Raw genomic sequence first — 23,898 nt, 5'->3', positions numbered from 1 at the left:
ATCTTCCCTTGCCCAGAAAACTTCTCCATAAGGGCCAAAGAGAAAAAAATCAATTTTATTATTGAATAAGTACTAAACCAGAATATGATGTAAGCACAGACAATCCATTAAAGAGATTACTAAGAAGAAATCTCACCCATTTATACAGTTGTTAGGAGCTGAATCTTTTTCTCTTCGAAATTTATATGTTGCAGTCCTAGCCGCTAGAACCTCAGAATGCGACTATATTTGGAGACAGGGTCTTTTAAAAGGTGATTAAAAGGAGGGCCCTTATCTAATCTGACCAATGTCCTTAGAAGAGGAAATTTATGTTTTAAAAATTGCTTCACAGTGTTGTATTGATTTCTGCTATACAATGTGAATCAGCCATAAGCACACATATATTGCCTCCCTCTTGAGCCTCCCTCCCACCTCACCTCTCTAGGTTGTCCCAGAGCACCAGGCTGAAGCTCCCAGTGTTATAATAGCAACTTCTCACTGGCTACCTGTTTAACACCTGATAAGATCCAACCAGTCCATCCTAAAGGAAATCAGTCCTAAATATTGACTGAAAGGACTGATGCTGAAGCTGAAACTCCAATACTTTGGCCACCTGATGTGAAGAACTGACTTATTGGAAAAGACTCTGATGCTTGGAAAGATTGAAGGCAGGGAGAAGGGGACGACAGAGGATGAGGTGGTTAGATGGCATCACTGACTCTATGGACATGAGTTTGAGTAAGCTCTGGGAGTTGGTGCTGGACAGGGAAGCCTGGCATGCTGCAGTCCATGGGGTCTCAAAGAGCCGGATTCGACTGAGTGACTGAACTGAACTGAATTTTTATATTTCAATGCTACTCCCTCAACTTGTCCCACAGAAAAGGAAATTTGAACACACAAAAAGCCACAAGGGTGTGCATGTGTGCACAACAGAAAACCATGTGAGGACACAGTGACAAGGTGCTATCATCAAGCCAAAGAGAGGCCTCAGAAGAAATCAAACTTGCCAATACCTTGGTCTCGGACTTCCAGCCCACAGAACCCTGAGAAAATTAATTTCTGTCATTTATTCCACCCAGTCTGTGGTATTTTGTTATGGCAGCCCTAACAAACCGAGAGCAAAGCAGATGCAATACATTTCAAACATGTTCTCAGGTGACACAAAAGCTAGTCCTCAAGTCAGAGGACTTGTCACACATAGTTTATCTTAGATTCACCTGGTAATTGAGGTAGCCATCTATAAACATTTAGTAACTGGCTTTATCCTAAGGAAAAAACAATTTCTCAAATCTTCTTGAAAGAAGGTAGTTTTACACCTTGGAGCAGGGTACCCACTGAGGTTAGGCTCTTACCTTCCCCCAGAAACTGGGATGTAGGGAGACTGTCTCCCTTGATGGTTACCTGTTAAAGAGAAGGCTGCCAGGATGGGTGGTGGTGCCAGTACACAGCAATAAGAATATACTTAATGCCACTCAACTACTCACTTTAAAACTATTCACTTTAAAAACTTTAACATTGCCTTTCTTCCATTGTATATCCTTGCCTCCTTTGTCGAAGATAAGGTGTCCATAGGTTCGTGGATTTATCCCTGGGCTTTCTATTCTGTTCCATTGATCTATATTTCTGTCTTTGTGCCAGTACCATACTGTCTTGATGACTGTGGCTTTGTAGTAGAGCCTGAAGTCAGGCAGGTTGATTCCTCCAGTTCCATTCTTCTTTCTCAAGATTACTTTGGCTATTCGAGGTTTTTTGTATTTCCATACAAATTGAGAAATTATTTGTTCTAGTTCTGTGAAAAATACCGTTGGTAGCTTAAAAGGGATTGCATTGAATCTATAGATTGCTTTGGGTAGAATAGCCATTTTGACAATATTGATTCTTCCAATCCATGAACACGGTATGTTTCTCCATCTGTTTGTGTCCTCTTTGATTTCTTTCACCAGTGTTTTATAGTTTTCTATGTATAGGTCTTTTGTTTCTTTAGGTAGATATACTCCTAAGTATTTTACTCTTTTTGTTGCAATGGTGAATGGTATTGTTTCCTTCATTTCTCTTTCTGTTTTCTCATTGTTAGTGTATAGGAATGCAAGGGATTTCTGTGTGTTAATTTTATATCCTGCAACTTTACTATATTCATTGATTAGCTCTAGTAATTTTCTGGTAGAGTCTTTAGAGTTTTCTATGTAGAGGATCATGTCATCTGCAAACAGTGAGAGTTTCACTTCTTTTCCTATCTGGATTCCAATTTTACTTCTTTTTCTGCTCTGATTGTTGTGGCCAAAACTTCCAAAACTATGTTGAATAGTAGTGGTGAGAGTGGGCACCCTTGTCTTGTTCCTGATTTTAGGGGAAATGCTTTCAATTTTTCACCATTGAGAGTAATGCTTGCTGTGGGTTTGTCATATATAGCTTTTATTATGTTGAGGTATGTTCCTTCTATTCCTGCTTTCTGGAGAGTTTTAATCATAAATGGATGTTGAATTTTGTCAAAGGCTTTCTCTGCATCTATTGAGATAATCATATGGTTTTTATCTTTCAATTTGTTAATGTGGTGTATTACATTGATTGATTTGCAGATATTAAAGAATCCTTGCATTCCTGGGATAAAGCCCACTTGGTTATGGTGTATGATTTTTTTAATATGTTGTTGGATTCTGTTTGCTAGAATTTTGTTAAGGATTTTTGCATCTATGTTCATCAGTGATATTGGCCTGTAGTTTTCTTTTTTTGTGGCATCTTTGTCTGGTTTTGGAATTAGGGTGATGGTGGCCTCATAGAATGAGTTTGGAAGTTTACCTTCTTCTGCAATTTTCTGGAAGAGTTTGAGTAAGATAGGTGTTAGCTCTTCTCTAAATTTTTGGTAGAATTCAGCTATGAAGCCGTCTGGTCCTGGGCTTTTGTTTGCTGGAAGATTTCTGATTATAGTTTTGATTTCTTTGCTTGTGATGGGTTTGTTAAGATCTTCTATTTCTTCCTGGTTCAGTTTTGGAAAGTTATACTTCTCTAAGAATTTGTCCATTTCTTCCAAGTTGTCCATTTTATTGGCATAGAGCTGTTGGTAGTAGTCTCTTATGATCCTTTGTATTTCCGTGTTGTCTGTTGTGATCTCTCCATTTTCGTTTCTAATTTTGTTAATTTGGTTCTTCTCCCTTTGTTTCTTAATGAGTCTTGCTAATGATTTGTCAATTTTGTTTATTTTTTTCAAAAAACCAGCTTTTAGCTTTGTTGATTTTTGCTATGGTCTCTTTAGTTTTTTTGCATTTATTTCTACCCTAATTTTTAAGATTTCTTTCCTTCTACTAACAATGGGGTTCTTCATTTCTTCCTTCTCTAGTTGCTTTAGGTGTAGAGTTAGGTTATTTATTTGACTTTTTTCTTGTTTCTTGAGGTAAGCCTGTAATGCTATGAACCTTCCCCTTATCACTGATTTTACAGTGTCCCATAGGTTTTGGGTTGTTGTGTTTTCATTTTCATTCATTTCTATGCATATTTTGATTTCTTTTTTTATTTCTTCTATGATTTGTTAGTTATTCAGAAGCATGTTATTTAGCCTCCATATGTTTGAATTTTTAACAATTTTTTTCCTGTATTTGAGATCTAATCTTACTGCACTGTGGTCAGAAAAGATGACTGGAATGATTTCAATTTTTTTGAATTTACCAAGACTAGATTTATGGCCCAGGATGTGATCTATTCTGGAGAAGGTTCTGTGTGCACTTGAGAAAAAGGTGAAGTTGATTGTTTTGGTGTGAAATGTCCTATAGATATCAATTAGGTCTAGCTGGTCCATTGTGTCATTTAAAGTTTGTGTTTCCTTGTTAATTTTCTGTTTAGTTGATCTATCCATAGTTGTGAGTGGGGTATTAAAGTCTCCGACTATTACTGTGTTGCTATTAATTTCCTCTTTCATACTTGTTAACGTTTGCCTTACATATTGTGGTGCTCCTATGTTGGGTGCATATATATTTATAATTGTTATATCATCTTCTTGGATTGATCCTTTGATCATTATGTAGTGTCCTTCTTTGTCTCTTTTCACAGCCTTTATTTGAAAGTCTATTTTATCTGATATGAGTATTGTGACTCCTGCTTTCTTTTGGTCTCCGTTTGCGTGAAATATTTTTTTCCAGCCCTTCACTTTTAGTCTGTATGTGTCTCTTGTTTTGAGATGGGTCTCTTGTAGACAGCATATATAGGGGTCTTGTTTTTGTATCCATTCAGCCAGTCTTTGTCTTTTGGTTGGGGCATTCAACCCATTTACATTTAAGGTAATTATTGATAGGTATTGTCCCGTTGCCATTTACTTTGTTGTTTTGGGTTCGCGTTTATACAACCTTTCTGTGTTTCCTAGAAGAAACACAGAGATCTTTTAGCATTTGTTGAAGAGCTGGTTTGGTGGTGCTGAATTCTCTCAGCTTTTGCTTGTCTGTAAAGCTTTTGAATTCTCCTTCATATCTGAATGAGATCTTTGCTGGGTACAGTAATCTAGGTTGTAGGTTATTCTCTTTCATTACTTTAAGTATGTCCTGCCATTCCCTTCTGGCCTGGAGGGTTTCTATTGATAGATCAGCTGTTATCCTTATGGGAATCCCTTTGTGTGTTATTTGTTGTTTCTCCTTTGCTGCTTTTAATATATGCTCTTTGTGTTTGATCTTTGTTGATTTGACTAATACGTGTCTTGGGGTGTTTCGCCTTGGGTTTATCCTGTTTGGGACTCTCTGGGCTTCTTGGACTTGGGTGGCTATTTCCTTCCCCATTTTAGGGAAGTTTTCAGCTATTATCTCCTCGAGTATTTTCTCATGGCCTTTCTTTTTGTCTTCTTCTTCTGGGACTCCTATGATTCAAATGTTGGGGCGTTTCACCTCTTTAACAAGTGGTGCTGGGAAAACTGGTCAACCACCTGTAAAAGAATGAAACTAGAACACTTTCTAACACCATACACAAAAATAAACTAAAATGGATTAAAGATCTAAATGTAAGACCAGAAACTATAAAACTCCTAGAGGAGAACACAGGCAAAACACTCTCTGACATAAATCACAGCAGGATCCTCTATGACCCACCTCCCAGAATATTGGAAATAAAAGCAAAAATAAACAAATGGGACCTAATGAAATTTAAAAGCTTTTGCACAACAAAGGAAACTATAAGCAAGGGGAAAAGACAGCCCTCAGATTGGGAGAAAATAATAGCAAACGAAGCAACAGACAAAGGATTAATCTCAAAAATATACAAGCAACTCCTCCAGCTCAACTCCAGAAAAATAAATGACCCAATCAAAAAATGGGCCAAAGAACTAAACAGACATTTCTCCAAGGAAGACATACAGATGGCTAACAAACACATGAAAAGATGCTCAACATCACTCACTATCAGAGAAATGCAAATCAAAACCACAATGAGGTACCATTACACGCCAGTCAGGATGGCTGCTATCCAAAAGTCTACAAGCAATATATGCTGGAGAGGGTGTGGAGAAAAGGGAACCCTCTTACACTGTTGGTGGGAATGCAAACTAGTACAGCCGCTATGGAGAACAGTGTGGAGATTCCTTAGAAAACTGGAAATAGAACTGCCATATGACCCAGGAATCCCACTTCTGGGCATACACACTGAGGAAACCAGATCTGAAAGAGACATGTGCACCCCAATGTTCATCGCAGCACTGTTTATCATAGCCAGGACATGGAAGCAACCTAGATACCCATCAGCAGATGAATGGATAAGGAAGCTGTGGTACATATACACCATGGAATATTACTCAGCCATTAAAAAGAATTCATTTGAATCAGTTCTAATGAGATGGATGAAACTGGAGCCCATTATACAGAGTGAAGTAAGCCAGAAAGATAAAGAACATTACAGTATACTAACGCATATATATGGAATTTAGAAAGATGGTAACGATAACCCTATATGCAAAACAGAAAAAGAGACACAGATGTACAGAACAGACTTGTGGACTCTGTGGGAGAAGGCAAGGGTGGGATGTTTCGAGAGAACAGCATCAAAACATATATATTATCTAGGGTGAAACAGATCACCAGCCCAGGTTGGATGCACGAGACAAGTGCTCAGGCCTGGTGCACTGGGAAGGCTCAGAGGGATTGGGTAGAGAGGGAGGTGGGAGGGGGGATCGGGATGGGGAATACATGTAAATCCATGGCTGATTCATGTCAATGTATGACAAAACCCACTACAATATTGTAAAGTAATTAGCCTCCAACTAATAAAAGTAAATGAAAAAAATAAAAACTTTAACATATTATATTGTTATATATATTTCACTACATTAAAAAGAGAGATGTTTTCCAAGTCCTTGAAAGACATGCCTGGCAAAATGTTTTTTAAAAAGATTTATATACATCTCAAAGGGGTAGAGAAAGAACTTATAGTTTTTCTAAAGAAAATGCTCTAAGGAAAAGGAGGGGGAGAAGTCTGTCTTCTTACTCTCAACAGGGAGAATTAAGTTCCTTATTTTTAATTTGTATGTGCCATGAGTTGCAAAAGAAACAGTCAAAAAAATATAAAGGGAAGCCCTGGATTAGGGAGAAAATATTTGCAAACCATACATCTTATAATAGGTTAAAATCCAAAATATATAAGAAACTTCTTCTACAAATCAGTAGCAAAAATACAGATAACCTGATTTTAAAGTGGGCAAAAGACCTGGATAGACATTTCTGCAGAGGAAAAAATATGTAAAGATCATAATAATAAGAGTTCAACTAGAACACAAGCCATTAGAGACAGGAGACAGGATGCATGGTAATCTTTCTCAACAGGAGCCCCCTGACAAAATTAAATCTTACAGAAAAAAAATTTTTGAATGACCTTCTTTTAAATTATCTTAAGGACGGTGCATATCTAGGGCCATTTCTAACTACAATGGAGAAAAGTTAATTTGCTACACATTGTGGATACATTAAGTATTGGGGCATAATTCCCTCATTAAATATACTTTTTAAAAGACTTAAAGTAAGAATCCAAGGAAGAGAATGGTCAAGAAGGAAGACTGGGCTTCAGGTTTCGCGCCTGAGAGGCTGGGAGTTCTATTCACTAAGAAACACAGTCCTCTGGCTTTGCAGAAAGTTCTGCTGCATCTAGAATGATATTTCTTGCCCTTTCAGCCCAACCTGCCTGGATGCTCCACAAGCAGAATCACTCTCCATGTGCCAAAACCAAGTTCTCATTTTCCATTTCCCTATAACCTCTTTCTAACCTCAGTCGCCTGGACTTTGACCTGGTGATGACAGAAAGTCTGTGTTTTGTAACCATCATTTCAAGGGCAGGGTTGATGCAGATGTTTCTGTGCAATCTCACAGCTCCCGCCACAGGGCAGGTGCTCTCTGCATATTCAGTTCAGTCACTCATTTGTGTCTGACTATTTGCGACCCTGTGGACTGCAGCACACCAGGCTTCCCTGTCCATCACCAACTCCTGAAACTTGCTCAAACTCGTGTCCATCGAGGTGATGATGCCATCCAACCATCTCATCCTCTGTCATCCCCTTCCCCTGCCTTCAATCTTTCCCAGCATCAGGGTCTTTTCCAATGAGTCAGTTCTTCACATCAGAGGGCCAAAGTATTGGAATTTCAGCTTCAGCATCAGTCCTTCCAATGAATATTTAGGACTGATTTCCTTTAGGATTGACTGGTTTGATCTCCTTGCAATCCAAGGGACTCTGCAAGAGCCTTCTCCAACACCGGCATCAATTCTCCAGTGCTCAGCTTTCTTTATAGGCCAATTCTCACATCTGTACATGACTACTGAAAAAAAACATAGCTTTGACTAGATGGACACTTGTTGGCAAAGTAGTATCTCTGCTTTTTAATATGCTGTCTACGTTGGCCATAGCTTTTCTTCCAAGGAGCAAATGTCTTTTAATTTCATGGCTGCAGTCACCATCTGCAGTAATTTTGGAGCCCAAAAAATAAAGGCTGTCATGGTTTCCACTGTTTCCCCATCTATTTCCCATGAAGTGATGGGACCAAATGCCATGATCTTAGTCTTCTGAATGTTGAGTTTTAAGTCAACTTTTTCACTCTCCTCTTTGACTTGCAACAAGAGGCTCTTTCTTTAGTTCTTCTTCACTTTCTGCCATTAGGGTGGTGTCATATGCATATTTGAGGTTATTGATATTTCTCCCAGCAATCTTGATTCCAGCTTGTGCTTCATCCAGCTCAGCATTTTGCATGATATACTCTGCATATAAGTGAAATAAGCAGGGTGACAACAGACAACCTTGACGTACTCCTTTCCCGATTTGGAACTGTCTGTTGTTCCATGTCCAGTTCTAACTGTTGCTTCTTGACCTGCATACAGATTTCTCAGGAGGCAGGTTAGGTAGTCTGATATTCCCATCTCTTTCAGAATTTTCCACAGTTTGTTGTGATCCACACAGTCAAAGGCTTTGGCATAGTCAATAAAGCAGATGTTTTCTGGAACTCTCTTGCTTTTTTGATGATCCAGTGGATGTTGGCAATTTGATCTCTGGTTCCTCTGCCTTTTCTAAATCCAGCTTGAACATGTGGAAGTTCATAGTTAACATACTGTTGAAGCCTGACTTGGAGAATTTTGAGTATTACTTTGCTAACATGTGAGATGAGTCCAATTGTGTGGTAGTTTGAACATTCTTTGGCATTGCATTTCTTTGGGATTGGAATGAGAACAGACCTTTTCCAGTCCTGTGGCCACTGCTGAGTTTTCCAAATTTGCTGGCATATTGAGCACAGCACTTGCACAGCGTCATCTTCTAGGACTTGGAATAGCCCAACTGAAGCTTTGTTCGTAGTGATGCTTCCTAAGGCCCACTTGACTTCGCACTCCAGGATGTCTGGCTCTAGGTTGGTGATCACACCATCCTGATTACCTGGGTCGTGAAGATCTTTTTTGTACACTTCTGTGTATTCTTGCCATCTCTTCTTAATATCTTCTTCTTCTGTTAGGCCCATAGCATTTCTGTCCTTTATTGTGCCCATCTTTACATGAAAATTTCCCTTGGTATCACTAATTTTCTTGAAGAGATCTCTAGTCTTTCCCATTTTATTGTTTTCCTCTATTTCTTTGCATTGATCGCTGAGGGAAGGCTTTCTTCTCTCTCCGTGTTATTCTTTGGAACTCTGCATTCAAATGGATTTATCTTTTCTTTTCTCCTTTGCCTTTCACTTCTCGTCATTTCTCAGCTATTTGTAAGGTCTCCTCAGACAGCCATTTTGCCTTTTTGCACTTCTTTTTCTTGGACCGGTCTTGATCACTACCTCCTGTACAATGTCACAGACATCTGTCCATATTTCTTCAGGCATTCTATCAGATCTAATCCCTTGAGTTTATTTGTCACTTAGATGATAGCTTGTGGTAACTAGACTTTCCTGGTGGCTCACACGGTAAAGTGTCTGCCTACAATGTGGGAGACCCAAGTTCAATCCCTGGATTGGGAAGATCTCCTGGAGAAGGAGATGGCAACCCACTCCAGTATTCTTGCCTAGAAAATCCCATGGGTGGAGGAGCCTGGTAGGCTACAGCCCATGCAGTCCCAAAGAGTTGGACACGACTGAGCAACTTCAATTTAGGGTGATTAGTGATCTAAGAAGAATATTTAGCTTCAGGACCAGGGACCAGGCTTAATCACTCAAGAGCTTTTGTGTAGCAGAGTTTTATTAAAGTATGAAAAGGTACAGAGAAAAACTTCTGACATAGACATCAGAAGGGGGACAGAGAGTGCTCCCCTTGCTAATGTTAGCAATGGAGTTACATACTTTTTATTTGGTCATTACAATAAATCAAAAGAAAGTCTCAAGGTTGTAAAGATTTTACTAGACCCACTCCCATAATTTACATTTTAAGATGACAAGATTGGAATTAATAGAAAGATCTTACAAGACTCACTCCCATAATATACTTTTTAAGAAAATAGGATTAGTCAGAAGAATATTGGAGAAGGAGAAACTGTCCTCAAGCAGGATACATTGTTGTCATATAGTCCTTCAGTTTAGTTCAGTTCAGTTGCTCAGTCGTGTCCGACTCTTTGCGAGTCACAGCAAAGAGTGAATCATGAATCACAGCACGCCAGGCCTCCCTGTCATCACCAACTCCCAGAGTTTACTCAAACTCATGTCCATCGAGTCGGTGATGCCATCCAGCCATCTCATTTTCTGTTGTCCCCTTCTCCTTCTGCCCCCAATCCCTCCTAGCAACAGGGTCTTTTCCAATGAGTCAACTCTTCACATGAGGTGGCCAAAGTACTGGAGTTTCAGCTTTAGCATCAGTCCTTCCAATGAACATCCAGGACTGATCTCCTTTAGGATGGACTGATTGGATCTCCTTGCAGTCCAAGGGACTCTCAAGAGTCTTCTCCAACACCACAGTTCTTAGTACAAAGTTTAAGCTGAGTTGTTTGTTGTGTAATCATCAGTTCCAGGCTTAAATTAAAAAAAATGTTTTATGTGACTAAGACTAAGGAATGTAGAGAGAAAAAAAGTCCTTTGTCCTTTCCTTCTCCTTGAGAATTCCAGACCTCTATCTCCTCCTTAAGAGCCCCAGACCCCTTTCTCCTTCTCAGAGACCCCAGACTTCTCATCAACCTGCCTAGGAATTGACTATTCTCAACTTCCACTGTATAACTGTAAGGGATTTGATTTAGACCATACCTGAATGGTTTAGTGGTTTTCACTACTTTCTTCAATTTAAGTCTGAATTTTGCAGTAAGGAGTTCATGGTCTGAACCACATCATCTCCTAGTCTTGTTTTTGCTGACTGTATAGAGCTTCTCCATCTTTGACTGCAGAGAATATAATCAATCTGATTTTGGTATTGACCATCTGGTTGATGTCCATATGTAGAGTCATCTCTTGTGTTGTTGGAAGAGGGTGTTTGCTATGACCAGTGCATTCTCTTGGCAAAACTCTGTTAGCCTTTGCCCTGCTTCATTCTATACTCCAAGGCCAAATTTGCCTGTTACTCCAGGTGTTTCTTGACTTCCTACTTTTGCATTCCAGTCCCCTATGATGAAAATGACATCTTTTTTTGGTGCTAGTTCTAGAAGGTCTTGTAGGTCTTCAAAGAACTGTTCAACTTCAAAAAAAAAAAAAAAGAAACTCTTCAACTTCAGCTTCTTCAGCATTACTGGTTGGGGCATAGACTTGGATTACTGTGATACTGAATGGTTTGCCTTGGAAACGAACAGAGATCATTCTATCATTTTTGAGATTGCATTGCAGATTCTTTTGTTGACTATGAGGGCTACTCCATTTCTTCTAAGGGATTCTTGACCACGGTAGTAGATATAATTGTCAACTTAGTTAAATTTGCCCATTCCAGTCCATTTTAGTTCACTGATTCCTAAAATGTCAGTGTTCACTCTTGGCCTCTCCTGTTTGACCACTTCCAATTTACCTTGATTCATGGACCTATATGCTGCTGCTGCTGCTGCTGCTGCTGCTAAGTCGCTTCAGTCGTGTCTGACTCTGTGCGACCCCATGGACGGCAGCCCACCAGGCTCTGCCGTCCCTGGGATTCTCCAGGCAAGAACACTGGAGCGGGTTGCCATTTCCTTCTCCCATGGACCTATATATATTGAGTCAATAATTAGTTATGCACTCATGATGATTAAACCATTTGGAACTTAAGCAAGAAAGTGACTTAAGATTTGTATTTAATAGGATTACTCTGGCTTCAATGTGCATAATCTCTAGAGGTTTTCTTAACCTCAGCACTATTGATATTTGTACTGGTTAATTCTTTGTTGTGGGGGAATGTCCTTGCATTGTAGGATATTTAGCATCCTACATTCCTGGCCTCTACCCGCTCATTATCATTAGCTCTCATCCCCAATTATAAAGGCGAAAATGTCTCTTCAGACATTGGCAATGTTCTCTAGGAAGCAAAATTTTCCCTTAATGAGAACCACTGTCCAAAAGGGAAAAGAAGATGAAGGATCAGTCAGGAGGCCAGTCACCAGGTAATGTCACAGGAGGAAGAGGGAAATACAGTCACATTGATTGAAAATGTCTACTATGTGTTGGGCACTTTACATATGTTATCATATTCTAAAGAGGGGTATGGAATAAGAGAGCCCCACTCCCATACTGACTGTCCTCTGAAACCCCCTGACCTGAGGTCAAGTTCCCAAATGATTAAACCCTACAACAGACACCATCACTTTCCCTGGCCCCATATGAGTGTGGTGGAGTCTAATTCCCACGCCATGTCAAAGAGGAGTGTTTGACACTGCTCCATGGATATTAATTAGGTATTCTGGGGAAGCCTCAAAATCACTTTCCAGTCAGCTCCAAGGGGGGGACAGGGAGAGGTTCTTTGCACACGCTGGTCAAGCTCCAGAACTTGGGTATACTATTTCTTTGCCCAAGCCCTCAGGCACCTTTGGGGAGCCTCTCCCTGGGGATCACACAGCTGTAGGGCTAAGAGCTGAATGCTGCAGTCAACCAATTTTCCTGGTGGGTTCAGCTCAGAGGGCCCTGGCAGGTGCCTATGCCTTCATTCAGCAGCCTGGGGACTTGGTTTGCTCTTCTCTGCTCCCACCAACGCCCGCTGATTGTTGCTGGTATTAATAACATAAGCAGCAGGAGGCTTTGCACCAGAATCAGGTCTGTCTAGATAATTATCTAGTGGCCTAGGACCAGTCAGTAAATTACTCTGTGACCTGAGAATTCAGCAGGTTACCACCATCACTCAGTCCTGCTCACTTTATTGCTCTCCCCTCCTGCTGCACTGACATTTATTTGTCTAGTTTACATTCAGAGCATTGATTTCATGCCTTTTGTTTTCTGTCTTAGAGATGAGAATTAGTTCCTTTGGGAAGACTGGTTCTCAGGTCAGTGGGATGACTGTAGTGACATGGGGAGGGGAAACACTGGAGTTTCTGTTTAGTGCAATTGTTTCATGGGCTCCCAGCACATCAACACCTGCTCTCTGTGTTACTCCCAAACACATTTGTTTTTGTCAAGAATTGTGACACTCTCTAGTAAACTGCCTGTATATGTAACCTTGCATATTGGAGAAGGGGAGGTCAGAGAAAAAAACTCACATCACCCCCACCTCACTACATTTCAGCTATACCAAATAGGAATGGTACAAACTACTTTTTCCAAATTATTAATACTTGGGATATTTGCTTAAAGTGTTCCCTTTATCTAGAACACTCTTTGTCCTCTCCTAAACTGCACTCTTGTTCATCTTTCAGGTCCTACTTTAGATGCTACTACCTGCCCGCCCTCCGCCCCCACCACCATCACAAGGAAGTTTTCCCTCACCAATCCAGAACATAGTTACTCATGCCCCTTCTAGACTGCCATAGCATCCTATACCTTATTTTTATGAGCAGTTCAAGTTGGTTGCGATTACCTGTTTTCTTGTCTGTCCATCTTTTCAGACTGTGAGCTCAATGAGGACAAAAACCAGTTCACATCTGTACTCAGCTCCCATTCAAAGTAGCCAAAAAGATTTAGTAAGTAGATGTAGGAAGATATCCCATATGTCTATTTTCCAGGCAAATTCATTTTTCATCTTCAGCTCCGCAAAGACATTCACTTTCATATTCAATACCACTCTCCAAAGAGAGCTGTCATGAAATTTCCCAGTGGGGAACCTACAGCTTTGGCTAAGGATTTTATCCCCATTCCCTGGAATTATCTACTTCATCCAATCCTCTTTTCAATTCATTGGTAAAGTGAAACTCTTACCCAGCGCTAGTAAGGGTTTAAACTGTTTACAGTTAGACATATTTGGGACTCTGATTTGGCTTACCACCTACCACTGTGGAAAAGCAACTTAAATTATCTGACCAAGCCTCAGCCTCCTCAGCTGTGAAATGAACATACTAGTTTCTACCTCAGAGAGCTACAAGGATTGAATGAGGTGTAACCTTAGTAAAACATATGACTCAGCTCCCAGCTGAGTGCTGTATAAGATTTAGCTATCATTATTGATGTCAGGTTAAAATTAATCACTTTTGATGCATTTATCAAGCTGAATTTTACATGCCTGTCTCCCCTACAAGATTGTGATCTCCTTAAAGTTCAGGAACTTATATTCATATCTGTATTCCCAGATTGTGCCCAGGACATAGTAAGCTACAAATAAATGTTTTGCTATGCCAAATTGAATTATACATGTAGAAAAGAAAGTTATTCTTATAAGTACAAGAATTTAAAATAATACTTTAAATTGTTGTTGTTTAGTTGCTAAGTTGTGTCCAACTCTTTACAACCCCATGGACTGCAGCACAAGTGTTCTCTGTCCTTCACTATCTCCCAGAGTTTGCTTAAACTCATGTCCATCGAATCAGTGACGCCATCCAACCATCTCATCCTCTGTCGTCCCCTTCTCCTCCAGCCCTCAGTCTTTCCCATCATCAGGGTCTTTTTCAATGAGTCAGCTCTTCGCATCAGGTGGCCAAAGTATTGGAGCTTCAGCTTCAGCATTAGTCCTTCCGATGAATATTCAGGGTTGATTTCCTTTAGGGTTGACTGGTTTGATATGTTAAATAAAGTACGATTTTTTATAAGTGTACAACATGTTATCTGAACTGATCATACTCTAGAGTGGCTGTGACATTTTCACTTCCAAGTTCACGTTTTCACTTTGGTTCTCACAGTGAATTCATGTGGTAGATATTGCTATTCTGAGTTTACAAATGAGAGAAAGAACTTTAATTTTGCTCCAAATTCACAGAGCAATTAGCAGAACCCCAAATTTATCACTTTTCTCCCCTCTTATGCTTCCCTTGTCCACCCCCACCTCACACCCTCCCCATAGGAGTAACTCAACCACTCTTAAAAAAGTCAGGTATAAGATACTAAGCTTCCCCAAATGATCCCTCACCCAGCATTCAAGGAAAGCAGACACCAGGAACAGGGCCCTTCTCCAAGATGCCATTCCCGCTGGTTACTGCAGCCACCACTTCTCCACAGGCTGGTGGAGAAAGCATGTGTGTGCTGTGTGTCCCGCCCTCAGCATCCAGGAGACACTTGGTTTCTCGCAGTGCTTTGGGCTCCTCCAGGCTTTTCCTGCACTTTTGTGAAGCTGAGAAGGTGAAGCGTAAGGGTATCAAAAGCTGCAAACAGTCCCTACCTCTGGAGACAGGCATTTACTAGAAGAAAGGACGGACCACTGGCTCCCCAGAGCATTGTTCAGCCACATTAGAGAAGGGATTAAGCAGATACATTCAGCTATTCTAACAGATTTTCTTTAAGCTTTGAATACGCCTCTCACACTCACTCAGATAATCACATTAGTTTTGTCATTAAAAGATCCCTTTTATAGAAAGTACCTAAACCGCTTAAACCACCCAGAGAGGTTGCATACATTATCAAACACCAGGACAAACAAAAGGGATTTTCTATTCCACATCTGTTTTTCTTATTCCTCAAAAAATCTGGGAAATTGAGGTAGAAATAATTTTGCAAGTAGACAGTGGCAGGAGAGCGATTCTCACTCCTTCCTTCCCTGGGCAGTCCCTCAGCAATCAGAACTGGGAAGACTAAAAAACTTCCAACTACAGGGCCAGCAGAAAACAGAAGTTAAGACAGAGACGAAGATAGCAGGGCAAAGAAGGGGGTAGAAAGAAGTGTGCTTGCCTCTCTGACACAGGAAATGGCATTTGGAACCAAGGGAGAGGAGAAAAGCACAGGACTGGGGGTCAGACTACTGCCATTTACTAGATCTATAGCTAGTGGGTGGAGGTGGAAGAGTCACTTTGTTTTTCTTGGCCTCACGGTCCTTCTTTATAAAATGGGAGTAGGTAATATCTGCCTTACTTTCCACACAGGGATGTTAAGGGGCTCAAATGAGAAAAGGAAGGTGGCAGAGTTCATATAAACTGTGATACAAGCATTACAGGGGAGGGTTTCTTTTGACTTTCCTTTAATAACCCCCATGATGATAGTAACTATGCCTATTCTTTTCAGACATGATGGGTGTCTAACACTTGGTGTATGACGAGTAGAGCTTAATATTTTTTAAAATAGTGCTTTCATTGCCTTTCTCACCAAACTGTATCCACCCTGCAAACTTCTATCCTTCAAGTCTCAGCTCAAATGTTACTTCTCCTTTAAAGCCTTCCTGAAATGTTCACAATAAATTCATCACTTCAGCTTTCATGCTTCCACAAAATCCTGAATGCAACACAAATTCTTAGCCCAAAGCATTTAATCATCTGACATTGTGATCATTTCTCCCCATTAAGAGTGAGATTCCTGAAAACAATAAGGTTTCGCCTTTGAATTCTTACTACCTAACACCGTACAGCACAGAGTAGCCATTCAATACATGGTTGAATGAATCAATGATAAATGAACAAACAATCTCAAGAATTGCAGTTATTTGGCCCTGGGAAGAGAAATTCAAGGGGTAATTAAGAATTAGATTTCAAAATTAAGGTTATTAAATTTTAAAGACGAATGAGTCTGTACCATACACTTTGCTATTGTGTTGTTTAGAGCGTAAGACTGTTGGATGAACTGAATTAACCATTGGCTTTTCATTTCATTTGCTGGGTAAAGCTTGAGGAAAGGGCCTTAAATTATAGTGGAGAAGATTTAGGTTAGACTAGAGTTTCTCAACACCAACATTATTTCCATTTGGGGTCAGATAATTCTTTGTTGTGAGAGGTTGTCCTTTGCATTGTAGGATGCCCACTAAATTAGATGCCAGTACAACCCACCCTCCCACCTCAAACACCCCCCTACGTGCGATGACCAATGACACCTCCAGACATTGCCAAATGTCCCTGAGTGGCAAAACTGACAGTAGTAGAAAACCACTGACATAGACCTAAAGCATAAATTCCTGCAGGTGAGGGTTTCGTGGCATCAGAAAAGGAGACAAAAGAGATAGTGTGGCTCTGACCATGAGTTCCTTAGAGATAAAGCAGATGGTTTCCTTTACTGGTTTACATTGTACCTTCTATTCTGAAGGTAGGCAGATCAGTTAAACTGATATCGTGATAACACATGAAGCGCCTCCTGTTGACCATGAGATTTCTGAAACAAGAATAATCCGATAGCCTTTGTTGATGAAAAAAGAGGCCATTTATCAAATCACCTGGCTTTTTCCACTGTATTGCACTTACTCAAGGGCATTTAACATATATCCACAGTGTTAAAGCATCTTACATATCACCTGAGCAAAACGAATCACATGGAGTTTAATATCTTGGAGTTACTGATGGTTTTCTGCATGCCTTTCTTTGGCTATTTACATCTAGATTTCAGGAGCTACAAAATAAAGAAAAATGGCTAAAGCCACTCTCCCAAAGCTAAAGATGAAGTCTGGTAATAGAACAGATGCAAACATCTCTGCATAGACACACCTGATTCCCTATCTCTGCTCTGCCACCTCATGGCTGGTGAGCTACCAGTGATCCCATAGTTCATCTGTGAGCCAAGTAAGGTGGAAAGTAAAAGTGAAAGTGAAGTTATTCAGTTGTGTCCGACTCTTTGCGACCCCATGGACTGTAGCCTACCAGGCTCCTCCTTTCATAGAGTTTTCCAGGCAAAAGTACTGGAGTGGATTGCCATTTCTTTCTCCAGGGGATCTTCCCAACCCAGGGATTGAACCCGGGTCTCCTGCATTGCAGGCAGACACTTTACCGTCTGAGCAACCAGGGAAGCCAAGTAAGGTGTTAGTAGATGCAAATGTCTGAGTAGAGTCAGAAGCAGTTTTTCAAACTACTTCACCTATATTACAAAACATATTCAACTATTCATCATGACATTATTCAACTATATATAATGACATTTAAACTGGCCAACAAGGTTTCCTGGGTGGCTCAGTTATAAAGAATTTGCCCGCCAATGCAGGAGACATGGGTTTGATCCCTGCGTCGGAAAGATCCCCTGGAGAAGGAAATGGCAATCCACTCTAGTATTCTTGCCTGGGAAATCCCATGCACAGAGGAACCCAGGACATTACAGTCCATGGGGTCAAAAGAGAGTCAGACACAATTCAGCAACTTAACTGGCCAACAAACAACTATTCAGAAAACTTTTTGACTCAGAGTGTTCCTCCAGACACAGTAAATCTATTTCTAGATTAAGGCAGATCAGGAAACACACACACAACACACACACACACATACACACACACATATATATATACATACCAGTAGTATATTTTATTACTTCATTATAGTATAATCATTATCCTTTGGTAGTATGACTTTCCTTTATGCTGAAAGATCATATAAGAATGAATACAGGGAATTCCCTGGTGGTCCAGTGATTAAAACTCTGAGCTTCCAACGCAGGTGGTGTAGGTTTGATCCCTGGTCTGGGAACTAAGATCCTACATGCCACATTGTACTGCCAAAAAATAAAAATAGATAATTTTTTAAAAGATGTTTTAAAAACAGAATGAATTCAGCACAATTTATCAGTATGTATAGAGTCCACCCACTTGATGGACATGAGTTTGAGCAAGCTCCAGGAGTTGGTGATGGAAAGGGAAGCATGGCATGCTGCAGTCCACAGGGTTGCAAAGAGCTGGACACGACTGAGCTGATAGAGAAACTGAACATCTTATTCATTACATTTTTATTCTTTCAGGAAGTTACTGTGTGGGATTCTCCAGGTTGATTTATCTGGTTTTATCTTAAGCACAGTGTGAACTATTTAACTGACTTTATTTTCCTCCTTGCAAATGGTTGATAAAAAGCACAGAGCCAATTTATTGGCTTTACTCAACAGGAAATGTCGAGAATTCCATGGCAGCATTTCCTGGACAGTGTTTGACAGAGCATTACTCCCTCAAATGTTGTTGGAAAGGGGCTCTAGATCAAATGAGTATAGGAAATGTCACATTCTTGTTGGTTCACATGCACGTGGCACATAGTTCTGAGAGATTCTGTAGTAAAGAAAAGTTGTTTAAACTTATTTTAGTCACAAACAATTTGATCATATGTCAAGAATACATCTACAGGTGAAACAATTCACAGAGTACCTGCTGAACACTTGCAGAGGACCTCAAAAGGAAAAGATCCTCATATAAATGGGTAGAACAAAAGAGAGAAAGGGGAGAAAAAGAAAAGAAGGAAATGAGATGGGTCACATCCCTGGTGGGTGGAGAGCTGAAGGAGAGGAGAGGTTACCACACCAGGGAGGCCCCCTCACCACCAGTGAGGTACGCCAAAATAGAGAGGGGAGCTTCAGGGGCTACTAGAAGAAAGTGCAGCAGCTGGTCTGTGTTGGGCAGGACAGAGGGAGACTTGCACCGATGGTCTGTGCCACAGCCCTGCATGCTCCAGCCTGAGATGTACATCCACCATTGCTGATGGGGGCTGAGTACTGAAGCATGGAGTTAGGACAGTGGACCCACGGAGAGGACTGCTGTTGGCTATATGAAGACGGACTAAGGGGATGGGAGAGAGAGCTCACCTGCGTGAAGACAGCCTGAGAGGAGAGGAGTGAGGGGCTCTGCAGGCAGGAATGCTCCTGGAGGACGTGCAGGCTGCCTTTGAAGCAAGGGGCCATTGCTGAGTGGTGCACAAGGGGTAGCGCCACCATTGTAGGCTCTCTCCCCACACACCAGCCCCTGCCTCCGTGGGCACTAGACAGGGAATCCCAGTGGAGCTGAGCCCACACACCCGTCAGTCACCACCTCTTGCCTTTCCCACATTAGTGAGCAAGCCTGCCCCAGTCAGTCACTGCCTCTACTGCCTCTTGCCTGGGCAGATAACAGATGCCTAAGGGTGGCCCACATGCAGAGGTGGGTCAAAACCAAAGCAGAAGGTCCAGGGGCCATGCAATCAAAGAAGAGAGACTGAAATCTCTCTGTGCAGCTGTACAAGCCATGGATTAAACCCCACAATAACCTTGGTAAACTGAGCATCTACAGCACATCTAAATGGACAAGTGCTCTACAACTGAGACATATCTAGCTTTAGCAGCTGCTTTGGGAGCATGCAGCTTGAGGAAAAGAGATCACAAACACAGTAAGTTAGACAAAAATGAGGTGAAAAAAAGAAATATGTTGGTAAGCAAGGTAAAAACCTACAAGACCAAATAAATGAAGAGGAAACAGGCAATGTCCCTGAAAAAGAATTCAGAGTGATAGTAAACACAGTCCAAGATCTGGGAAACAGAATGAAAGTACGGATCAAGAAGATGCAAGAAATGTTTAACAAGGACCTAAGGTGGCACTAGTGGTAAACAATGCAGTAGATATAACAGACACAGGCTCTATCCCTGGGTCAGAAAGATCTTCTGGAGGAGTGCATGGCAATCCACTCCAGTATTCTTTCCTAGAGAATCCAATGGACATCTGTCCCATGGACAGAGAAGCCTGGCAGGCTACAGTCCCTAGGGTCACAAAGAGTCGGACATGACTGAAGTGACTTACCACTTTAGCAGCCCACGTGGCTCAGTGATAAAGAATTCACCTGTGATGCAGGAGACATGGGTTCAATCCCTGGGTCAGGAGGATCCCCTGGAGAAGGAAACGGCAACCCATTCCAGTATTCTTGCCTGGGAAATCTCATGGACAGAGGAAACTGGCAGGCTACAGTCCATGGGATTACAAAGAATCAGACACAACTTGGTGACCAAACAACAGCAACAAGAACTAAAGAACAAACAATGATGAACAACGCAATAAATGCAATAAAAAATATACTAGAAGGAATCAATAACAGAAAAACTGAGAAAGAACAAATAAGTGAGCTGGAAGATAGAATGGTGGAAATAACTGCCAGGGAGCAAAATAAAGGAAAAGGAATGGAAAGAAATGAGGACCGTCTCAGAGACTTCTGAGACAATAGTAAACATATCAACATTTGAATTATAGGGGCCCCAGAAGAAGAGTAAGACAAAGGGTCTGAGAAAATATTTGAAGAGATTATGGTCAAAAACTTCCCTAACATGGGAAAGGAAATAGTAACTGAAGTACAGAGTCCCACACAAGAGAAGCATATTAATCAAACTAACAAAAGTTAAACATGAAGAAAAAATATTAAAAGCAGCAAGGGAAAAGCAACAAATAATATATAGTGGAATCCCCATAAGGTTATCAGTCGATTTTTCAGCAGAAATTCTACAGGCCAGAGGGAGTGGCAGGATATATTTAAAGTGATGAAAGGGAAATCCTATAATCAAGAATATTCTACCCAGTAAAGTTCTCATTCAGATTCAACAGGGAAATAAATACCTTTACAGACAAGAAAAAGCTAACAGAATTCAGCACCACCAAACCAGCTTTACAACAAATGTTAATGGAACTTCTCTAGGCAGGAAACAAAAGAAGAAAAAGAACTACAAAAACAAATGAAAACAGTGAAGAAAAAAGGCAACAGAAACATACATATCAATAATTATCTTAACTATAAATGGATTAAAGGCTGCAACCAAAAGACACAGACTGGCTGAATGGATACAAAAACAAGACCCATGTATATGCTGTCTACAAGAGACCCACTTCAGACCCATGGACACATACATACTAAAAGTGAGGGGATGGAAAACAATACTGCATGCAAATGGAAATTTTAAAAAATCTGGAGTGGCAATGCTCATATCAAACAAAATAGACATTAAAGACCATTACAAGACACAAGGAAGGATACAACATAATGGTCAAGGGATCCATCCAAGAAGATATAACAACTGTAAATATTTATGCACCCAATATAGGAGCATCTCAATCCATAATCCAAAGGCTAACAGCCATAAAAGGGAAAATCGACAGTAACACAATAATAGTGGGGGACTTTAACACTCCACTTACACTAATGGATAAAGCATCAAGACAAAATTAATAAGGAAACACAAGACAAATGACACATTAGACCATGTAGACTTAATTGATAGTTATAGGACATCTGCATCCAAAAGAAGCAGAATACAATTTCTTCTCAAGTGTACATGGAACATTCTCCACGACAGATCACATCTTGGGTCACAAATCAAGCCTCAGTAAATTTAAGAAAATTAAAATCATATCAAACATTTTTTTCTGACCATAATGCTATGAGATTAGAAATCAATTACAGGAAAAAAACTAAAAAACACAAACATATTGAGGCTAAAAAATGTTATTAAATAATCAATGGGTCACTGAGGAAATAAAAAAATAAAAGGAAACCCAAAACTTATGGGATGCAACAAACACAGTTCTAAGAGAAAAGTTTATAGCAATAAAACGCTACTTCAAGAAGCAAGCAAAATCTCAAATTTAGTAGGAGGAAAGAAATTATAAAGATCAGAGCAGAAATAAATGGCATTGAGACAAAGAAAACAAAAGCAAAGATCAATGAAACTAAAAGCTGGTTCTGGGACTTCCCTGGTGGTCCAGGGGCTAAGACTCTGAGCTCCCAATGCAGGGGGCCCAGGTTTGATCCCTGATCAGAGAACTAGATCCCACATGCAGCAACTAAGAGTTAGCATGCTGCAACTAAAGATCCTGCAAGTAGCAACTACAGATCCTGTATGCTACGCCACAATGAAGGCTGAAAAACCCATGCTGCCACTAAGACATACAGCAGCCAAATAAATAATAAATATTTTTTAAAAAATAAAAGCTTGATGTAAATCCATGGCTGATTCATTTCAATGTATGACAAAAACTACTGTAATGATGTAAAGTAATTAGCCTATAAAAAAAAAGAGACATTAAAAAAATAAAATAAAATAAAACACACACAAAAAAATAAAATAAAATAAAAGCTTGTTCTTTGAGAAGATAAACAAAGTTGATAAACCTTCAGCCAGATTCATCAAGGAAAAAAAGGGAAAGGATTCAAAATGAAAATGGAGAAGTTAGAGTGGACACCACAGAAATACAAAGGATCATAAGAGATTATTACAAGCAGCTATATTTCAATAAAATGGACAACTCAGAAGAAATGGACAAATTTTTAGGAAGATACAACCTTCAAAGACTGAACTAGGAAGAAAGAGAAAATATGAACAGACCAGTCACAGGTACCAAAATTGAAACTGTGATTAAAAATCTTCCAACAAACAAAAGTCCAGAATCAGATGGCTTCACAGGTGAACTCTATCTAACATTTAGAGAAGAGTTAACACCTATCCTTCTGAAAATATTTCAAAAAAATTGCAGAGAAAGGAACACTCCCAAACTCATTCTACAAGGCCACCATCACTCTGATACCAAAACCAGACAAAATATCACACACAAAAAAACAAAATTGCAGGTCAGTATCACTGATGAACATAGATGCAAAAATCCTCAATAAAATACTAGCAATATGAACTCAACAATGCATTAAAAGGATTATACACCATGATTAAGTGGAATTTATTCCAGGGATACAAGGATTTTTCAGTATATGCAAATCAATCAATGTGATACACCACAGTGACAAATTGAAGAATAAAAGAGATGATCATCTTAATATATGCAGAAAAAGTTTTTGACAAAGTTCAACATCCATTTATGATAAAAACTCTCCATAAAGTAGGGTTAGAGGAACTACCTCAACATAATAAAGGCTATATATGACAAACCTACAGCTAACATCATATTCAATGGTGAAAAGCTGAAAGCATTTTTTTGTAAGATCAGGTACAAGACAAGGATGTCCACTCTCATCACTTTCATTCAACATAGTTCTGGAAGTCCTAGCCACCACAATCAGAAAAGAAAAAGAAATAAAAGAAATACAAATGGGAAAAGAAAAGTAAAACTGTCATTGTTTGCAGATGACATGACACTATATATAAAAAACCCTTAAGATGCTATCAGAAAACTATAGAACTCATCAATCAATTTGGTAAAGTTGCAGGATACAAAATTAATATGCAGAAATCTCTTGCATTCCTACACACTAACAATGAAAGATCAGAAAGAGAGATTAAGGAAAAAATGCAATATACCATTGTATCAAAAAGAATAAAATGCCTAGGAATAAACCAACCTAAGGAGGCAAAAGACCTGTATAGAGAAAAC

Source organism: Odocoileus virginianus, chromosome 28 (genome assembly GCF_023699985.2).
Source record: "Odocoileus virginianus isolate 20LAN1187 ecotype Illinois chromosome 28, Ovbor_1.2, whole genome shotgun sequence".
Lineage (NCBI taxonomy): Eukaryota > Metazoa > Chordata > Mammalia > Artiodactyla > Cervidae > Odocoileus > Odocoileus virginianus.
Note: the sequence above shows the minus strand (reverse complement) of the source record.